Source organism: Schistocerca nitens, chromosome 6 (assembly GCF_023898315.1).
Source record: "Schistocerca nitens isolate TAMUIC-IGC-003100 chromosome 6, iqSchNite1.1, whole genome shotgun sequence".
In the NCBI taxonomy this organism is placed as follows: Eukaryota; Metazoa; Arthropoda; class Insecta; order Orthoptera; family Acrididae; genus Schistocerca; species Schistocerca nitens.
Genome location: NC_064619.1, coordinates 382,375,381 through 382,396,567, shown reverse-complemented (window position 1 = coordinate 382,396,567; position 21,187 = coordinate 382,375,381). Strand labels below are relative to the sequence as shown.

Genomic DNA, 21,187 nt, shown 5'->3' with positions numbered 1-21,187 from the left:
TACTGCAATTCCACTGTAGCCGTCTGCGTATGGTTAGTGTTACCACCGTGCCGTGGTGCTGTTTCTGGGAGTGTTGGTGTTTGATAGCCATCTCTATTCAGCGCGGAGTGTTTTTGCGGTACCAGTTGAGCAGCCAGAACGCTCCATTGTGGTTTCAGTAACAACTTGGGCAGCGCCGCGGGCCCGGCTGGCGTAATTTCTGGCCTGCAGCATTCCCCAGCCGCAGAGCGGAGGAAGGCATAGCAGTCGCTCCGCACGTGTGGCTTCCTCGCGGTGGGCGGGTCACAACTTGGCGCCTCTGCGGTTTGCTTTGTGTCAGCCCACGCGCCTATAGGCTCGCAGGGCCGGAGCTGCTTCCGCGACGGCAACTCCAGCAACCCCGCCGCCGGCATTGGTTGGCGTTGTTGGAGCAGCTGCGGAATCTGTCAGCTGTCAGCTGTAGCTGCCAAACTAAAAATGAAAGGCCATCATACTGAAAGGAGGAGGAAAGGAAACCACAGGCTGACAATTATGAGATATGCTTAGTGATATATACTTTATCATCATCAGTATCATCAAAATGAATGCTTACCTACAGGGTGTCCAGAAAAGGACTCCCTGATTTCAAAATTAAATATCTCGAAAAAAAAAGATCGATAGAGGAATGCAGTAAACGGTATGTTTATTGTGAAGGCTGTAAAAAGTTTATACAGCAGTTTGAAATAATAGTTACAAAAGCTGCTAACAGATGGCGCTGTAATCGCCATACGGAATGCCTAGTATGAATAGTTATCCGAAGCCCAGAGCGATCAGTTCCACTATTGAAAAGTGAAAGGAGGTTAGCGTACCGAAGGAAGAGATTAAAATCATTACTCCATTGAACAACGCGTTTTTCTGGTGCTAGAGTACCACAGGTACAGCAACAAGGAGAAGTTTTCAAGCACAATTTAATGTTCCAAAAGGACCCGATGCGAAAACCATTCGTACGCTCTTCGCAAAATTTCAATGAACAGGCAGCGTAACTGATGATCTAGTGGGGCATGTTGGCCGCAAGCAAATCACAGTTACGCCTGAAAATATCGCCATAGTTTCTGGAATTATTCAGCGAAATCCAATGTCATCCGTCCGTAGAATTGCATCTGAGACTGGTTTGAAGCGTTCCAGCAAGCAGAAAATACTGAGAAAGAGCCTACACATGTTTCCATTCAAAGTTCAAACGCACCAGGCCATACCCGTACGAGCTGTGCAACAAAGGGCTGCCTTTGCTAATCAGATGCTCACAATGATTGACAGTGAAGGATTTGATGTTGGCTGCATCTGGTTTACAGATGAAGCACACTTCCACCTGAATGTATACGTGAATAAGCAGAACTGGCGATTTTGGGGTTCCGAAAAGCCATATTGGTGTGAAGCGAAACCCCTGTATTCTCCTAAAGTTACTGTGTGGGCTGCAGTATGCAGCAGAGGCATTATTGGCCCTTTTTTCATTCGAGAAACGGTCACTGGTGCACGTTACGTTGCAATTTTGGAACAATTTGTCGCCACACAGCAAGCGTTAGAGGATCGACGAGGTACTGAATGGTTTATGCAAGATGGAGCCCTACCACATCGGACAGAACAAGTGTTTCGCTTTATTGAGGAATACTTCGGGAATCGAGTCATTGCTTTGGAATATCCCAAATTTACTGGTGCAGGCATGGATTGGCCTCCATATTCGCCGGATTTGACTCCCTGTGACTTTTTTTTGTGGGGCACAGTGAAAGATATGGTCTACCCGAAGTATCCCTCCACACTGGACGAGCTTGAATCGGCGATTTCTGTGGCATGTGAATCCATTTCGGTTGAGACACTACGAAATGTGATGGCGAATTTCATTCTTCGTTTGCGCCACCTCTGTAGTGCCAATGTTGAACATTTTGAAAATATTGTGATGTGATTGTTTGCAAAGATTGTTTTCATACGATTATTTCACTTATGTATGCTGATATGAGCTGTACAGCGTACAGCGCCATCTGTTAGCAGCTTTTGTAACTATTATTTCAAACTGCTGTATAAACTTCTTACAGCTTTCACAATAAACATACCGTTTACTGCATTCCTCTATCGATCTTTGTTTTCGAGATATTTAATTTTGAAATCAGGGAGCCCTTTTCTGGACACCTCCTATCTGAGTACCCGGTGTTGCTCGGGTATGTATTTATTCCAATGTTCTAGTGATTCATCTCCTCCTTTTCCTCTCTCTGTCTATCTCCTCCATATCACTCCTTACCACTCCTTACCCACCTCCTCCGCAATCCTTTCTCTGTCCATCTCTTCCCCACTTCTCCTCTGTCTTTGCCCATATCTTCCTTCTCTCTTCTCGTCTGTTTCCACCTTCCCGTCTCTCTGTCCACCGCCTCCTCCCTCTGTCTCTGAAAATCTCCTCCTTTCTTCTCGTGTGCTGCCTCTGTCCTCATAGCCCCTTCTCTCCCCACGTTGTCATCCTCATCCCAACAGCAGTTTTCTGGTTGTTACCCCCACAGCATTTCTTTACAGAAAGTACGGTAAATGCAGGCCGGAGTGGCCGAACGGTTCTAGGCGCTACAGTCTGGAACCGCGCGCCCGCTAAGGTCGCGGGTTCGAATCCTGCCTCGGGCATGGATGTGTGTCATGTCCTTAGGTTAGTCAAGTTTAAGTAGTTCTAAGTTCTAGGGGACTGATGACCTCAGAAGTTAAGTCCCATAGTGCTCAGAGCCATTTGAACCATTTTGAACCAGTACGGTAAATAGTATGTGTACCGAATCTGGGTGATATTGATCCAAGGATTTAGTAGGAGCTTTCAACCAGTGACCTACCCCCTGCGGGTCCGGGGATTAGAATAGGCCCGAGGTATTCCTGCCTGTCGTAAGAGGCGACTAAAAGGAGTCCATCCCCCTGACGGGGGTAGTTAGCGCCTGCGTCCGGAGACGGACGGTTTCACGACCTATAATCGTGGTCTTCTTGGTTTTTCACTTCTCGTTTCTTCCTTCCTTTTGTTGGTTCCTTTCTTTGCTCTTCTCCACTTCACTGTCTTCCTTACTCTTTCCCTTGACTCCTCCTTGCCTTCTCATTGCCTTTTTCTCCTTGCCTTCTCATTGCCTTCTTCTCCTCCTTGCCTTCTCCTTGCCTCCTTCTCCTTGCTTTCTCATTGCCTTCTTCTCCTTGCCTTCTCTGGTCTCCGCCTCGGCGTTTGAGACAGTCTGTCCTCTTTCTCCCTCTCTCTTCTTTTTCCTCTTCTTCCTTCCTCCCTGTGCGTGTCTGAAGGCCGACCCACGCGTTCGCACGCGTAGCCGGTGACGGGGTAACGCGTAAGTCCCCGCCCTGGGTAGACATGTAAGGCACGCGCGTACCCCCTGGTAAAGGCCAGGCCCGGGGAGGGGTGATTGCCTGAGCTGATACCTTCTGACCATGCCGATTGGTCCCTCCGTCTGTTTCTCGGGAGGTGTGACCTGAGGTGTAAACATTCACCTAAGGCGGGAGTGCCCTCTGAGAGGGTCCCCACAAGGAAGGAGCGTGCCATCGGAGACGCTGGCAATCATGGGGGATTCCTCCGCAATGGATTCTACTCCATCGCTTTCGACTTCGACCCACAAACGGAAACGTGACCAGCCAACAGTGACAAAAATACTACCGCCTGCCCCACAGTTCCTCGTAGTTTCTCGATCTGAGGACGGAAAGGATTTTTCCTCTGTCAACCCTTTCGTTATCCAGAAGGGCGTAGATGCCATAGCCGGATCTGTCAAATCCTGTACCAGGTTGCGTAACGGTACCTTATTACTCGAAACTGAGAGCGCCTTTCAGGCACAAAAACTGCTTCGGGCCACACTCCTGTACACCTTCCCTGTCCGGGTGGAGGCTCACCGAACTTTGAATTCGTCTCGTGGTGTGGTCTATACTAGATCCCTCGACGGTTTGACTGACGAGGAGATTCAATCTTTCCTCGCTGAGCAGGGCGTGACGGCTGTCCATAGGGTCATGAAAAAGGTCAACAATGACCTTGTACCGACCCGGACACTTTTCTTAACCTTCGATAGTGTTAAGCTGCCATCGCGCATCAAGGCGGGCTACGAGGTTATTTCTGTTCGCCCCTATGTCCCGACACCTACGCGCTGCTACCAGTGTCAGCGTTTCAATCACACTCGACAGTCTTGTTCCAATGCGGCTAAATGTGTCACTTGTGGCAGGGATGCCCATGAGGGTGACTGTCCACCTCCGTCTCCTCGTTGTGTGAACTGTCAGGGTGACCATGCCGCATCCTCCCGCGACTGTCCTGTCTATAAGGAAGAACGCTGTATCCAGGAAATTCGAGTCAAAGAGAAAGTGTCCACCTCGGCTGCTCGCAAGCTATTGGCTAGTAGGAAGCCCACGCTGCTCCCAGCGGGGAAATACAGCACTGTCCTCGCCTCTCCTCGGACTACCCGGGAGGTAGCAACCCAGACATGCGATCTGACCTTCAGCACCACGGTCGTCCGTTCGGCCAGTGCTAAGATCGCGCGGTCGACGTCTCCTCTTCGTCCCATCACCCCACAGACACCAGCCCCTTCATCAGCTTCTGCTAAGACGAAGACCCAGAAGTCAGATGCACGGGCCTTCAAGAAGGAACCGTCCCGTGCAGACTTCCTACGTACCTCGACCTCCCAGCCTTCGTCCGGTACTTCCACCAAACGACCATCCAAGAAGGCTAATAGGAAGCACAGTTCTCCTTCTCCGCCACGGCGCATTTCTTCTCCTGCGCCACCCAGCGGTTGCCGCCCCAGGCCGTCATCCCTTTCGCCTGGCCGCACCGCTGGTAGCCGAACATCTGGCCGTTCACCGGCGGAGGAAGCTCCCCCTCCCGGCCATCTTCCCAAGATGGCCGATGAACCTATCGAACCAATGGACGATGACTGTCCGCCTACTGATAGCGGCGGCAGTGCTCGCTCGAAGCCAGGCCCTCAGCGGCCTTCGAGGTGACCCCTTCTCTCATCTTCCTTTTCTTCCGATGGCACTTATTAACTGGAATATTCGCAGCGTTCGCTCCCACCGAGAGGACTTGAAGTTGCTGCTCCGCTCGCATCGTCCGCTCGTCGTAGCCCTCCAGGAAACGAAGCTACGCCCATGCGATCAAATTGCCTTGGCACACTACACCTCTGTGCGTTTTGACCTACCCCCTGTGGTAGGTATCCCAGCTCATGGAGGGGTTATGTTGCTGGTCCGGGATGATATTTACTACGATCCCATCACGTTGCACACCGGCCTGCAGGCAGTTGCCATCCGCATTACTCTCCCCACTTTTACGTTTTCCTTTTGTACCGTTTACGCTCCATCGTCATCTGCCGTTACCAGGGCAGACATGACGCAACTTGTTGCTCAGCTACCTGCACCGTTTTTGTTAACTGGAGACTTCAATGCCCACCATCCCCTTTGGGGCTCTCCAGCATCCTGCCCGAGGGGCTCCTTGTTAGCAGACCTTTTCAACCAGCTCAATCTTGTCTGCCTCAATACTGGCGCCCCTACTTTTCTTTCGGACACATCTCATACCTATTCCCATTTAGACCTCTCTATATGTACTCCCCAACTTGCACGCCGGTTTGAGTGGTATGCCCTTGCTGATACATATTCGAGCGACCACTTCCCGTGTATTATCCATCTCCTGCAGCATACTCCCTCTCCGTGCTCCTCTCGTTGGACCATCTCCAAGGCAGACTGGGGGCTCTTCTCTTCCAGGGCGACCTTTCAGGATCAAACCTTCACAAGCTGCGATCGTCAGGTCGCACACCTCACGGAAGTCATTCTCGCTGCTGCTGAATATTCCATCCCTCACCCTACCTCTTCTCCACGTCGCGTACCGGTCCCCTGGTGGACCGCAGCATGTAGGGACGCTATACGTGCTCGTCGACGTGCTTTACGCACCTTTCAACGCCACCCTACAGTGGCGAATTGTATTAATTATAAACGATTACGTGCTCAGTGTCGTCGTATTATTAAAGAAAGCAAGAAAGCCAGCTGGGCTGCTTTCACCAGCACCTTCAACAGTTCTACTCCTTCTTCTGTTGTCTGGGGTAGCCTGCGCCGGCTATCTGGCACTAAGGTCCACTCCCCAATTTCTGGCTTGAAGGTCGCGAATGAAGTCCTTGTGGCCCCTGAGGCTGTCTCCAATGCCTTCGGCCGCTTTTTCGCCGAGGTTTCGAGCTCCGCTCATTACCACCCTGCCTTCCTCCCCCGCAAACAGGCCGAGGAGGCTAGGCCACGTGACTTCCGCTCCTCGAATTGTGAAAGTTATAATGCCCCATTCACCATGCGGGAACTCGAAACCGCACTTGGCCGATCACGGTCCTCCGCTCCAGGGCCTGATTCTATTCATATTCAGATGCTGAAGAACCTTTCTCCTGCGGGTAAAGGTTTTCTTCTTCGTACATACAATCGCATCTGGATTGAGGGACATGTTCCCGCATGCTGGCGCGAGTCTATTGTTGTCCCGATTCCTAAGCCGGGGAAGGACAAACACTTGCCTTCCAGTTATCGACCCATCTCGCTTACCAGCTGTGTCTGTAAAGTGATGGAGCGAATGGTTAACTCTCGATTGGTTTGGCTGCTCGAGTCTCGCCGCCTACTTACCAATGTACAATGTGGATTTCGAAGGCGCCGCTCTGCTGTCGACCATCTGGTTACCTTGTCGACCTTCATCATGAATAACTTCTTGCGGAAGCGCCCGACCGCGGCTGTGTTCTTTGATTTGGAGAAGGCTTACGACACCTGTTGGAGGGCGGGCATTCTCCGCACCATGCATACGTGGGGCTTTCGCGGTCGCCTCCCTCTTTTTATTCGTTCCTTTTTAATGGATCGACAGTTTCGGGTACGTGTGGGTTCTGTCCTGTCAGACACCTTTCGCCAGGAGAATGGGGTGCCACAGGGCTCAGTTTTGACCGTCGCTCTCTTCGCCATCGCGATCAATCCAATAATGGATTGCCTCCCAGCTGATGTATCAGGCTCCCTTTTCGTGGACGATTTCACCATCTATTGCAGCGCGCAGTGTCCACGTGTCTTGGAGCGCTGTCTTCAGCGTTCTCTTGACCGTCTTTACTCCTGGAGTGTCGCCAATGGCTTCCGTTTTTCTGCCGAGAAGACGGTCTGTATTAACTTCTGGCGCTACAAAGAGTTTCTCCCACCGTCCTTACGACTCGGTCCCGTTGCTCTCCCACTCGTGGAGACAATCAAATTTTTAGGCCTTACCTTTGACAGGAAACTTAGCTGGTCTCCACATGTGTCATATTTGGCCGCCCGTTGTACCCGTTCTTTAAATGTCCTCCGTGTTCTCAGTGGTATGTCGTGGGGAGCGGATCGAACCGTCCTACTTCGTCTATATCGGTCGATCGTCCGCTCCAAGCTGGATTATGGGAGCTTCGTATACTCCTCTGCACGGCCATCCATCTTACGCCGCCTCAACTCCATACAACATCGGGGTTTACGACTTGCGATCGGAGCATTTTATACCAGTCCCGTAGAGAGTCTTCATGCTGACGCTGGCGAATTGCCACTCACCTACCGGCGCGATATACTGCTTTGTCGGTATGCCTGTCGGCTACTGTCAATGCCCGACCATCCTTCTTATCGTTCCTTTTTTGACGACTCTCTTGACCTTCAATACGGGTTGTATGTCTCTGCCTTGCTACCCCCTGGAGTTCGCTTTCGTCGCCTCCTTCAACACCTTCATTTTTCACTCCCTGCAACCTTTCGAGTGGGCGAGAGCCGCACGCCACCTTGGCTCCAGGCTCAGGTCCGCGTTCACCTCGACCTCAGCTCGCTCCCAAAAGAGGTCACCCCCGGTTCGGTCTACCACTCCCGTTTTTTGGAACTTCGTTCGAAGTTCAACAACATGACTTTCATTTATACAGATGGCTCTAAGACCAATGACGGGGTCGGGTGTTCCTTTATTGTCGGGGCACAAAGTTTCCAATACCGGCTCCATGGCCATTGTTCGGTCTTCACAGCTGAGCTCTTTGCCCTCTACCAGGCTGTTCTGTACATCTGCCGCCACCGACATTCTGCTTATGTCATCTGCTCAGATTCCCTGAGCGCCATCCAGAGCCTCAGTGCTCCGTACCCGGTTCACCCTTTCGTACACCGGATCCAACGCTCTCTTCAGCAGCTGGTGGACGTCGGTACGCCGGTTAGCTTTATGTGGGTTCCTGGCCATGTCGGTATCCCTGGGAACGAAGCTGCAGATGCCGCGGCCAAGGCTGCGGTCCTCCAGCCTCGGACAGCTTCTTGTTGTGTCCCTTCGTCCGATTTTAGCAGGGTCATTTGTCGGCGCGTTGTGTCGCTGTGGCATGCCGATTGGGCTGCACTTACCGACAACAAGCTTCGGGCCTTAAAACCTCTTCCCGTGGCTTGGACGTCCTCCTCACGCCCTTCTCGGCGGGAGGAGGTCGTTTTAGCAAGGTTAAGAATTGGACACTGCCGGTTCAGCCATCGCCATCTGCTGACGGCTGCGCCGGCGCCGTTCTGCCCATGTGGGCACTTGCTGACAGTTCGTCACATTTTAATGTCCTGTCCCGATCTTAAAACACTGCGCCTCGATCTTAACCTGCCTACTACTTTAGATGCCATTTTAGCGGATGACCCACGAGCAGCTGCTCGTGTTCTTTGTTTTATCAATTTGACAAACCTCGCTAAGGACATTTGATGATGTTTTAATCCTATGCCTGTCAGTCTGTCTTTTATTGTGTTTTCCCTTTTAGTTGTTGTTGTCAACTTGTGCCTCGCGGTGCATTCTTAGAGTAGTCAGGGCGCTAATGACCATTGAAGTTGTGCGCCCGAAAACCACAAAAAAAAAAAAAAAAAAAAAAAAACCAGTGACCTGACCTGTGTACAGACTTGTCACATATATGTCGCACATATTTAACATAATTCAGTCATATTTGTACACATAGTTCGCCTGTGTGTCTAGATAAATTCGTCTAGCAGTTTCATTTTCCCGCAGCTCAATGTTTATGACGTATCTCCTGAAATATGTCGTACAATGACATAAATTTGTACATAAATTCAGAGGCATATGTGAATACTGTCTGCAAAATGTGTTGCGAATAGATTTATTAGTAAGGAAATAATAAATTTAAACTTCGTCCATGATGCAACAGTTTCTCACACATTTCCGTACCTATAACGTCATATCTCCTACACTAGCTGTCATACAATGACACAGTTTAGTAGGTACATTCAGTGCTGGATGTGAATACTGTCTACAAAATGTGTTACGAATGCAGTTGGTGGTGACGAAGTAATAAATTGAAATATCATGCCTGATGCGGCAGTTTTACTGCATGAACAGCGAAAAGGTAGTAAGCGATAAACTTGCGTAAATGTTTGAAACTAGGTGTAAAATGTGTTGCCAGTTGTGCTCTCATGCTCAAATACTGGATGAAAGAAGTCTGGCAATCGGTTCGCTGTGGGATACACTTATGTTTCACCCCGATCCCCGCCCAGTTGATGGGCACGTATTTACTACACCCACGATGATTAATTCCAGACGAGAAGTGATACCTGTACCTACTTTGGCTGAAATCAATCCAGTGGTTTAGGAGGGGGTATGGAATATACATGTATGCAGATAAAAACACATACATTTTTAAAATATTTATGGGTTCCTTGTACACAGAAGAATACCATGTGTGAATCAAAAGATGAAGGAGGGTGGAAGGATGGTTTAACACACAGTATGTAATACTGAACGCTGTGTGTCTTGCAGCTTTTTTTTAGAAAACCTTAGTTGATGAATGTTTTTTAATATTATAACTATTTTTCTCCGAGGGTCATCTGTACCATTTCATGCGATTTTCAGGATTACTAGAGGAGAATGGTTAGGTAGTTTACATGATTCTGAATACGGCCTATGTCACCCACTTCACTCAGTGGTCCTGTTCTCTGTCTCTAATGACAATGCTACCGATAAGACTTTAACCATAACTTCCGTTTGTTTCTTTATTACACTGCCTGACAAAATTTAAGCACCCAGGAAATTTAGTAAGATGCCAGCGCAGTTTCGTACATGTAAACACTATCGGTGGTATGTAATTTATTATAATTGCTATTCTTTATGACTACTAGAACGGCTACCGTAGTGCATTAATGTTGTTCTTGTTGTTGTTACTATGCCTGGCAAGGAATACAAGAGGCGTGAACAGCGGCAGGTGTTGAGTGATCTGTGATGGACACGGAGATGTCGTGTACCCGCGTGAGACAACGTAATCAGAACCTGACACTAATTCACTAAAAAGCGGCAGATCGCCTACTTCCCGCCTTGCCGTGCCTCGGAAAGCTGAAAACGCTTTTTCGATACGGCCTGCGCGCCGTTTGGGTCGCTCCTCTGGCAATGTCGCCTTGGACGAATGATGTAGCCACACTGAGCTACTAATATGCATAAGTACATGTTTTATTACTTTATTAACGACTGGACATTCACAACAATACACACCGAGACATTAGAATAAAAATTAAGTAGCAAGCCAACATTTATTGGAGCTGATCATTCTAAAGTAATTTAACACTTTTTTTTACTTTATGTATGTGTCTAGCCAAATTATATCATTTTTTATAAATATTCCATCTTAAAACAATTTTAAAAATTTTTGGTACAGGTAGATTTGTTATTAACTCCGTTTACATGTCATTTCAAGGTTGCCACATAAAATCCAGGCTAAAGATGAACTTGTATTAGTTTTTCATTGATTCAGGGACGAAGTTCCCGTAGGGTATAATTTTATATTTTATCATTTGTTGGAAGATTGCTGGGAGTTCGAGAACTTTTTCATTTCTCGTGATGAATTTTGGAATACAAGAATTTACTCTAGCGGAGGCATTAATCAGTGACAATAGTGGTTCACCATCAAGGATGTTAGCGAATAGCATTTCCGCCTCTGGATCACGGCGTCCCGGGTTCGATTCCCGGCCGGGTTGGGGATTTTCTCTGTCCAGGGCTGGGTGTTTGTGTTGTCTTGATCATTTCATTATCATCATCATTCGTGACAGTGGCTAGGTTGGACTGTGTAAAAATTTGACTGTACAAATTCGGACTTCGTAGAGGCGCTGATGACCGTGCAGTTGAGCACCCTACTAACCAAACATCATCATCATCATCATCATCAAGGAAATTATATTCTTCTAAAAACCAGGAGGTGTTGGGGTGATCTGACAAAATTTTCAAATGTGTGAAAATTCCTAAGGGACCAAACTGCTTAGGTCATCGGTACCTAGGCCGGCCGCGGTGGTCTAGCGGTTCTAGACGCTCAGTCCGGAACCGAGCGACTGCTACGGTCGCAGGTTCGAATCCTGCCTCGGGCATGGATGTGTGTGATGTCCTTAGGTTAGTTAGGTTTACGTAGTTCTAAGTTCTAGGGGACTGATGACCACAGATGTTAAGTCCCATAGTGCTCAGAGCCCATCGGTACCTAGACTTACGCCGGCCGAAGTGGCCGTGCGGTTAAAGGCGCTGCAGTCTGGAACCGCAAGACCGCTACGGTCGCAGGTTCGAATCCTGCCTCGGGCATGGATGTTTGTGATGTCCTTAGGTTAGTTAGGTTTAACTAGTTCTAAGTTCTAGGGGACTAATGACCTCAGCAGTTGAGTCCCATAGTGCTCAGAGCCATTTGAACCATTTGAACCTAGACTTACACATTACTTAAACTAACTTACGCTAAGAACAACACACACACCCGTGCCCGAGGGAGGACTCGAAACTCCGGCGGGAGGGCCGCGCCGTCCGTGACAAGACGCCTCAAACGGCGCGGCCACTCCGCGCGGCGTGATGTGACAGTATTATCACACATATTGCTTTGCGATGATAATTGAAGTTGGGAGCTTAATGTTCTTAACCATGCTGCAGGGAAACACACAATTCGTGTGATGAATTTCCCTTCGCTGTACCATGCTTTAGAGAATACAGTAACTGACCTGCGTGGTTGCAATGCAATGAATACGAGACAGCTCAAGTCATTCCCCTCTTGCCTCAACTGATGAGCTGCTTGTTCGCAGAAGTCTTGTGGCCGCACGCTGGCCGCTTTCAGTTGTCCCCCAGGCGGCATGGACTGGTAAGCTATAGCAGGACGACCACGGATTCCCAGAGCACTTCTGAAGTGACGAATCTGCGTTTCCTGTTGGCGATATCGATTATGTAACACAGACATGGTGCCGTGTTCAGCGTGGGAAAGAGCCAGACTCTAACCATCTGCACCATGTCAGCTAACCAAAAGGTCGTCAGCGCAGGTGCTGTAGCGTGAATATCCGAACCAATGAGTGATGATACAGCATATACAGTGAACCAAAATCGGGCCAGTTAATGGGCATACTGTAAGCGACAGTGGAGAGGTTTGGGCAAGCTTCCCTGCATTTCAGCTTGCTGAGAGGAAGTCTTGATCGTCACTGTGGTGAAAGTGGTGCATCCTCCCCTATAAGCGGTGGTTTTCTGGGAGCTAAGAGGAACGCGAAGGAGAGTCGAGGAGTCGGTGCGGTGACACATGGCCGAGATGGTAGATCGAGAGAGAGAGAGAGAGAGAGAGAGAAAGAGAGCCTGGCGCGGTTTCCGCTCAATCGATCGAGCATGTGTAACTGAGGAAGTACCGTAATTGTGAGATTGTACGTTTGGAGCACAGCATTGCATGGTAGTGAAACATGTACTGTTGGGAAACCGGAACAAAAGAGTATTGAAGCATTTGACATGTAATGTAATGTTACAGATGAATGTTGAAAATTAGATGGGCTGATAAGGTTAGGAATGAGACCATTTTTCGCAGAATCAGTGAGGAAAGGAATATATGATAAAAGAAGAGACGGTATGACAGGAAATATATTAAGACGTAGGGAATAACTGCCGTGGTACTAGAGAGAGCTGTGGAGGGTAAAAACTGTATAGCAAGATAGAAATCGGAATACATCCAGCAAATAATCGAGGACGTAGGTTGTAACAGCTAACCTGAGATGATAAGGTGAGCACAGGAGAGGAATTTGTTGCAGACCGCATCATACCAGCCATAAGGCTGATGACTGAAAAAGTGTCGCTTTTTTAGCGCTAGCGCTGCTTTTGATCTTAGCAGCTCACAATTTACGAGAGCAATTCCACAGATTGTGCCGCATTTCAGTGTCTTTACTTATTTGGATCTTGGGTCCGGTCTTGTGTTTGCGAGGTGCATAGATTTTGGAAAACCAATCGCGATTCCATAGCAATCTTCTGTTCAGTTAGAGATTACTACCACATGTTGACAAAGCAGCCATTTCTTGTAATTTAGAATGCATCAATGTACATTTCATTGTGGAATATAATTTCTTACATTTTGAGAAGTAACAGCTTCTTCAATCAGCTTCAAGTAAGCAGTTATTTGTGTCTCAATTACGAATAAATGTTCATTTTTATTGTGAGGCATTTTAGAGGAAATAAGTCCAGCGTTTAAAAGAATTACTTTGTTTCCCCCTTCTTTTTATTGTCTTACAACAGTTCAGGACAGGCGAAGCTAATTAAATAGCAAAAAAATGGCTCTGAGCGCTATGGGACTTAACATCTGAGGTCATCAGTCCCCTAGAACTTAGAACTACTTAAACCTAACGAGCCTAAGGACATCACTCACATCCATGCCCGAGTCAGGATACCTGCCACTGTAGTGATAGGACAGAAGCAGCTCAATACAGTGACCGATAAATTAGCATAGTCTGGGCCTTCGACTTAGTCGGAATGTGGGCCTACTGGAAAATCTCTACAACCTAGTCCCTGTAAAGCTTTTCTCCAGCTTGTGACTTAAAAACTTATCTCAGAACCTTTCAAGCAATGTTAAATTGAAGGAAACGCAAACGCCTAAACCAGCAGAACGGCCTTCCTGAAGGCTCCGATCTGGCTCCACTTCTGTTCAACATCTACATGTGAGATGTCTGTACCACAGTGTCTCGAAAGTTTATTTATGTCCACGATATAATCATGGCCATACAAAGCACGAACATATCCAAACAGAGGAAACATTCACTCAAGGTCTCCAAATAATAAATGAATGTTTCAGAAAATGCGGACCTAAACCAAATCCGAATAAACCAGTAGTTTCAGTCTTCTATCTAAATCACAAAAAATGGTTCAAATTGCTGTGAGTACTATTGGACTTAACATCTGTGGTCATCAGGCCCCTGGAACTTAGAATTACTTAAACCTAACTAACCTAAGGACATCACATACATCCATGACCGAGGCAGGATTCGAACCTGCGACCGTAGCGGTCGCGCGGTTCCAGACTGAAGCTCCTAGAACCGCTCATACACACCGGCCGGCTCTAAATCACAGACAGGTCCATGTTTAGCTAAGAATATACTACAAAGGAACCATCTTAAGACTTAATCTGCATCCTAAAGATCTAGGCGTCACGCTAGTTCGAATTTGCCCTACAAACAACAACTGGAAAATGTTTCAGCAAATGTAAAACCTTAGTAGCTACGTCTTGGGGATCTAATGCTAACACCTTGAGAACCTGCAGCATCTCTTTGGTTTACTCTGCTACTGAGTGTTGTGCCTCTGTTTGCATCAACAGCCATCAAACAAATTTTGTTGGCGCTAAACTCATCAAGCAATGAGACTATTTACCGGGACGATCACGTCAACTCTCACTCAGTGGATAACCGTTCTGAGTAACACAGCACTGCCTGCTGCTCTAAAACATCTTTTTCAGAAACGTTCTAATAAGTCACTATTGCATATTCATACCGATTCTGTGCAACTTACGAAGAACGTACGGAATTCAGACTGAAATCAAGAAATATCCCAGTGAGAATAGTAACACAACTTGGGAACTTCACTGTAGACGAGCATTGGCGGTTACTGTGTAGACAAGCAGTCAGAAACTGTAGCTTGAAAAAAGATCCGACAGTCAAGTAGGCAGGTTGTGATCAGAGTAGAAGGATGTGGGGCATCCTCAACAGAATCTGCAATGGACAGGAAACGTGTATAAAATGATTGTTCTAATGGAGAATGGCCGAAAATCCGTCAGATATAAAGGGTAAAGTCAAAGAACAAAACTCTTCCACATATCCTTCGAATACCCGCTATGGATACGATACGATATGATATTGCAGTGCCTGTGTTGTTCAGAAGTACGATGTGTGTTGTTCATGTACTTGCTATGAATGGGCGCTGCTAGAAATCCACGACCTTACACCTGCAGCACTGGATTGGCTGGAAAACTTTAGCCTGTATTTTTGATATGTTTGTATTTCTACGCTATGAAATACGTCTTCCTAGATGTATGACAGAGTCTGTAAGACAACCTAGCAAGAATATATCAACTATTAACGAATAAATAGCTTTCTACCACAGAAATATTGTCATAAGCCGAAAATATTAAACTGCATTGTCCTAAAGCGGTTAAAAAACAGGAGTCAGATTCACGTGGACGGCGTTTAAAACCCGTTCCAGTCATCCAGATTTTTGTTCCAATTACCTCCCTTAAATTGAGTACGGTAAATGCTGGGGTCGCTCCCTTATAAAAGAAATATTTTCAGATTTAAACATACGCTTTCTGGTGTTCGCTTAATAACATGCATTTATATTAGCAACTTCCACATTCTCAGAATTTCCTACCGGCGTTATTAAATACGTACGCCTCTAACGCTTTCATTCCGTAAATTGTACTATAAAGTTCGTTTCCTGGAAATACAGAGACGTCCTGTTAAGTAAATATTAATTTAAAATGAATGTATGGTGTTAACATGAAAGTTAATTAGTTCTCTGTATCTAATACTAACCGGAAGCTGATCAGTGCCTCTCCTGCAAGAGATGTAAAACTCGATTTTGCGAGGAAGCGTAAGAGAAGCCGTTATGAAAGGGAAGCAGGCGAGAGTAGCGCTACCCGTGGTTGGTAAATGCTAAGAACCGTCGGACCATTGCACCGCTCAACAAACTTACATAATCCTTACAGCTACGAAAGGGATTAACGGGAATTTCAGCGTAAGGTTGCGCAGAGAAAACTTCCATTGTGCTTGGATCTTCATTCCTGTATACTTAGCTAGGATCAGTCTCAGCTACAGAAAGTGTAATTACTGACCTTACCTTAGATTTTACACGATGTTTATCGTCGAAGCCTTTTTGTTCTATGTTTTCGGCTTAGTCCAACACCAGGCAGAATCCTAATGTAGTACTTGTTAAAATAATTGGTAAACTAACTTTATAACGCTGCAGGATTCATTATCACGTATTAGCATAATTAGATGCTTAGAAGTCGGCTTAGCTACACTGAACTACCCGAGAGTCATTACCAAAGTCTGTTGCCACTATGATGTACTGATTAACGAAGAAAGTTCCCGAGCACCTTAAAGGTTGACCGGCAACACGTTACGACCACAATAAAATTCTAAAGAAAAACTCAGCACTTACATTTCAGGAATATTGCATAACTAAATACATGTCTAACAAGCGAAAAGAGTGAAATCTACTTTCTGCACATAGCAAAATTTTCATGGATATTGAAGATTTTGCGTTAGAGGAAACTGTACACAGAAAGTCAAAGTGTGGGTGATTAGTATTAAGGCAATACATTACAAAACGTCAGGAATTAGTTTTGTAGACCACGAATGAAAATACGCAAACAAAAGCATCGCATGTTAAAACTTAAATCCATGATTCCATCTGGGCTGTAAGCTTTTAAAGTAAATTGAAATTTATTTCACGTTACAGGAAACCAGTTTCGCCTTGTTACACAACAGTGTCAAGTGACATAAACGAGCAGCGAAATGCATCAGCTTCGAAAGCCTCAGGAAATAAGCCAGCCAGATGTTAACCACATTCCTACGAGATGCATGAGGTTGAAGAAAATGAAATACATAGTGAAGTTGAGTACTCAGATGTAGGATAGAATGAGTCGATATGGAATTTGTTTTAGGCAGCATCAATAACTTAAGCCAAGCCATTGATAGCAGTTCAGCAGAAAAAGAGTCGAACACAATTAAGAAAGAAATAACTAAGAGAGTGCACTACACATTTACATTAAAAAGAGAGCAAATATTGTCTGGATAACTCGCTAATCGAATGTTCCACGGAGATTCGAACTGTGTACCGGACCGGAACTCGAAACTGAGACCTGTACCTTTCGCTGGTAAGTGCCCTACTGACTGAACTATCCCAGCATGACTCACGATCCAGCCTCACAGTTTTGCAGATCTCTTGAATTGAGAAGACTGTATAGCTCAGAATATCGTCTAAGAATAAAGAAAGCTACGACGATACCAATGCTGAGCAGTGAGATAACAGCAGCTCCAATAACTTCAGATTTGAGACTGAAACACCATTAGAACAATTGAAAAACTCTCCTACGTAGGAAGGAAGATTACACAAGACGGCAGAGTGATAGAGATAACGTAAGTGCCGGCCGGGGTGGCTGAGCCGTTCTAGGCGCTACAGTCTGGAACCGCGCGACCCCTACGGTCGCAGGTTCGAATCCTGCTACGGGCATGGATGTGTGTGATGTCCTTAGGTTAGTTAGGTTTAGGTAGTTCTAAGTTCTAGGGGACTGATGACCTCAGAAGTTAAGTCCCATAGTGCTCAGAGCCAATTGAACCATTTTTTTGATAACGTAAGTAGATTAGCACACATCAAGGAAGCTGTCCTCAATAAAGTAGCTCTGCTGTTGGCAAATATTCACGTCCAACCAAGGAAAAAGTTCCTAAATTTGTACTTCGGTAGCACAACCGTGTATGCAAGTGAAAAAGGGAATGAAGGAATAATCTGGCAGCATATGGTAAACTGTTTTTTTTTAAGAATGCTTACAATTAATTCGGCAGATAAGGAAGGAAAAGACGAGGAATGAGAAAGAATAAAGTTGTGGAAAATACTTCAAAGTGAAGGGATACATTGCCGGAACTTCTGATGCGGCGTACTTGAAAAGTTCACATGGTGAAAGAAAGAGCAGAAGAACAGAAAGCTCGTCGAGCTGACAAAAAATACAGTGCCTGAAATAGACTGTAATAGAAATTTAATAAAGTAGATACTTAATGATAAAATTGGCACATAAAATAACTGATAGGATATGACCACACCAGTCATAGGAAAATACACGTAAATGAAATTTCATGTATTATCAGGCTCTTTTTTTTTAAGTTGTGAGGCAGCTCTGAAGTTTCTCAATTACCGTGAATGTATATGTTAATCTCCTACATAAACCTGTTACTCTGTTCTGACCACAAATTTTTTGCTCAGCTTTCAGTAAATATAGTATCTTCTAATTTTTTTCCTGTACTTTACAGAGCTTTTTCTTTAAGTAAGGACTAATACAACTTTAAGTTACTGTCGGCAAGGGCCTATTTTAATGTAAGCGCCGATTTGAAATTGTCCATTGAAACTTAGAGGCCGCCGTACTGCGCAGGCTCGAAAAAATACCTTCAACAGTTGGTTACCCACAGACTCCACGCCGGTGGCTTTCGTTCGCGTGAACGTTTATTCTTATTTGTTAAAATGGCTCATCCAATTGTAAGTGAATCAGTATGTAAAATACGCGCTGTTGTTTGTTCTTTAAATGCAAGAGACGTGAAAGCTGGAGAAATTCACCGCCATGTTAGTAAGGTCTATGGAGGAAACTTCGCGAGGGCTGAATGTTTAGAAAATGTTGTGGAGCATTTAAGGATGACTATATAGATGTGCACAATGAGAAACGATGTGTGTGACCGCCCTTACCTGAGAAGACAGCTAGGCTACACTATTTCGTCATTCTCTCGTGCCTTTCCTAGTTTTTCCAGTAGTGTTCTGCCTGAAATTGTGACAGAACTCTTCCACTACCGGAAGATTTCCAAAATGCTGACTGATAATACAAAACAAAGCGTTTAGTGAGTGCGATGACTTTCCTCCGGAGGCACAGTGTCGAAGAGATTAAGTCAGATTTTCTCTGGTGACGCAACATGGATTGCTCACTTTACACCGGAATCAAAACACGAGTCCTCGGCATAGAGGCATTCAGCGTCCTCCTAGAAACTGAGGTTACTTCAGACATTTTCATCCCGAAAATGTTTTGGGATAGGTTGGGTATTTTTCTTGCCGATTTTCTTGTCTCGCGGTAACACAGCCTGTGCATGAGATTTTTGTCAGGTCTTAAGGAAACTGCACAGAGAAATGGTTCAAATGGCTCTGAGCACTATGGGACTTAACATCTGTGGTCATTAGTCCCCCAGAACTTAGAACTAATTAAACCTAACTAACCTAAGGACATCACACACATCCATGCCCGAGGCAGGATTCGAACCAGTGACCGTAGCGGTCACGCGGTTCCGGACTGAGCGCCTAGAACCGCTAGACCACCGCGGCCGGCCTGCACAGAGAAATATAAAACATAAAAACTGGCATTCGCAATGTAGGGATCGTTTTGTGCACGACCATGCCCGCACTGAAGGTCTCATAGCACCGTATGACTGGGAACAATTTGATCACCCCCATGTTGCCCTGACGTAACACCTATGTCTATCTGTATCTACTACATACATACTCCGAAAGTCGTCGCAGGGCAGAGGGTACCGTTTACCACCACTAGTCGGTTTCCTTCTTATGATCGAGGGACAAACGAAAGTCTATATGCCTCTTTTAATAGCCTTCATTTCTCTTATCTTCGTGGTTGGTTGGGGAAGGAGACCAGACAGCGAGGTCATCGGTCTCATCGGATTAGGGAAGGACAGGGAAGGAAGTCGGCCGTGCCCTTTGAAAGGAACCATCCCGGCATTTGCCTGGAGCGATTTAGGGAAATCACGGAAAACCTAAATCAGGATGGCCGGACGCGGGATTGAACCGTCGTCCTCCCGAATGCGAGTCCAGTGTCTAACCACTGCGTCACCTCGCTCGTTATATCTTCGTGGTTCTTGCGCGAAATGTACGTTCCCGGCAATACAATCGTTCTGCTGTTAACTTCAAACGTCAGTTCTCTAAACTTTCCCAATAATGTTTCGTGGAAAAAAGACGTCTTCCCTCCAGACATTCCCATTTAAGTTCACAAAGCATCTCCGTAATACTCGCTGTTGATCGAATCAGCCGGTAGCAAATACAGCATCATGCCACTGAATTGCTTCGATGTATTCCGATAACCCGACGTGGTGGGGATCTCGGGCATCGAGAAGTACGCAAGAATGAGTCGCACGAGTGTCCTGTACTCGATGTCCTTTATAAATGTGCTACTCTTTTCTGAAATTCTCGCAATAAACCGAAGCCGACCTTCCGCCCTCCCTATTACCATCCGTACTTGCTCTTTCATATCTCTTTGCAACGCTACGCCTACATATTTAATCGAAGTGACTGTGTCAAACAGCACGCTACTAATGCCGTAGTCGAAGAATACGGTTTGATTTTCCTACTGAAGTACTTTAACTTAGCTTATTCTACATTTAGAGTAAGCTGTCATTCATCATATGAACAACAAAATTTGTCTAAGCCGTACTGACCATACATTTCCGTACACCACAAAGTTATTGGCAAACAGCCGCAGATTGTTGCTCATCTTCACTGGCAGGTCATTTATGTATATAGTGCATAATAGTGGTCCAATCACTCTTCACTGAGGCACTCCTGACGATGCCGTTGTCTCTCATGAACACTTACCGCGGAGGGCGACGTACTAAGTATTGTTGCTTAAGACGACTTCTAGCCACTGACGTATTTGGGAATTTAATCTGTATACTCGGACCTGCGTTAACAGTCTGCAGTCGGGCACTCTGTTAAACGCTTTCCTACAATCTAGGAATTTGTTCTTGCGATTAAAGAAATACCTTGCCCGTCAGAGCTGCAAGGAAGATGACTATGTCAAAACGTCAGTACAGAACTAGTTGAAAAATCAAACGACAAATTTAAATGAGAATAGATTTCAGAAGCTGGTATTACGATACAATATGTGTCATAATGTAGGTGGAAAGCCGGCCGCAGTGGCCGAGCGGTTAAAGGCGCTACAGTCTGGAACCGCACGACCGCTACGGTCGCAGGTTCGAATCCTGCCTCGGGCATGGATGTGTGTGATGTCCTTAGGTTAGTTAGGTTTAAGTAGTTCTACGTTCTAGGGGACTTATGACCTCAGCAGTTGAGTCCCATAGTGCTCAGATCCATTTGAACCATTTTTTGTAGGTGGAAATTACTATGAAAAGTATATTAAGGCCCAGCCTTTCAAATAAAAATAAAGTTGTTGTAATTTTGTTTATTTTAATTTTATTTTAATTCGGAATTTTCTTT

The 21,187-nt window shown here is 46.1% G+C and overlaps 1 protein-coding gene across 1 annotated transcript in view; it reads left to right on the top strand.

Annotated features, from left to right (window-relative positions):
- The window catches only part of LOC126263075 (hemicentin-2), a 2,049,386-nt gene that overhangs the window by 246,574 nt on the left and 1,781,625 nt on the right, over positions 1-21,187 (top strand). The gene's annotated exons all lie outside the window — the stretch shown is intronic.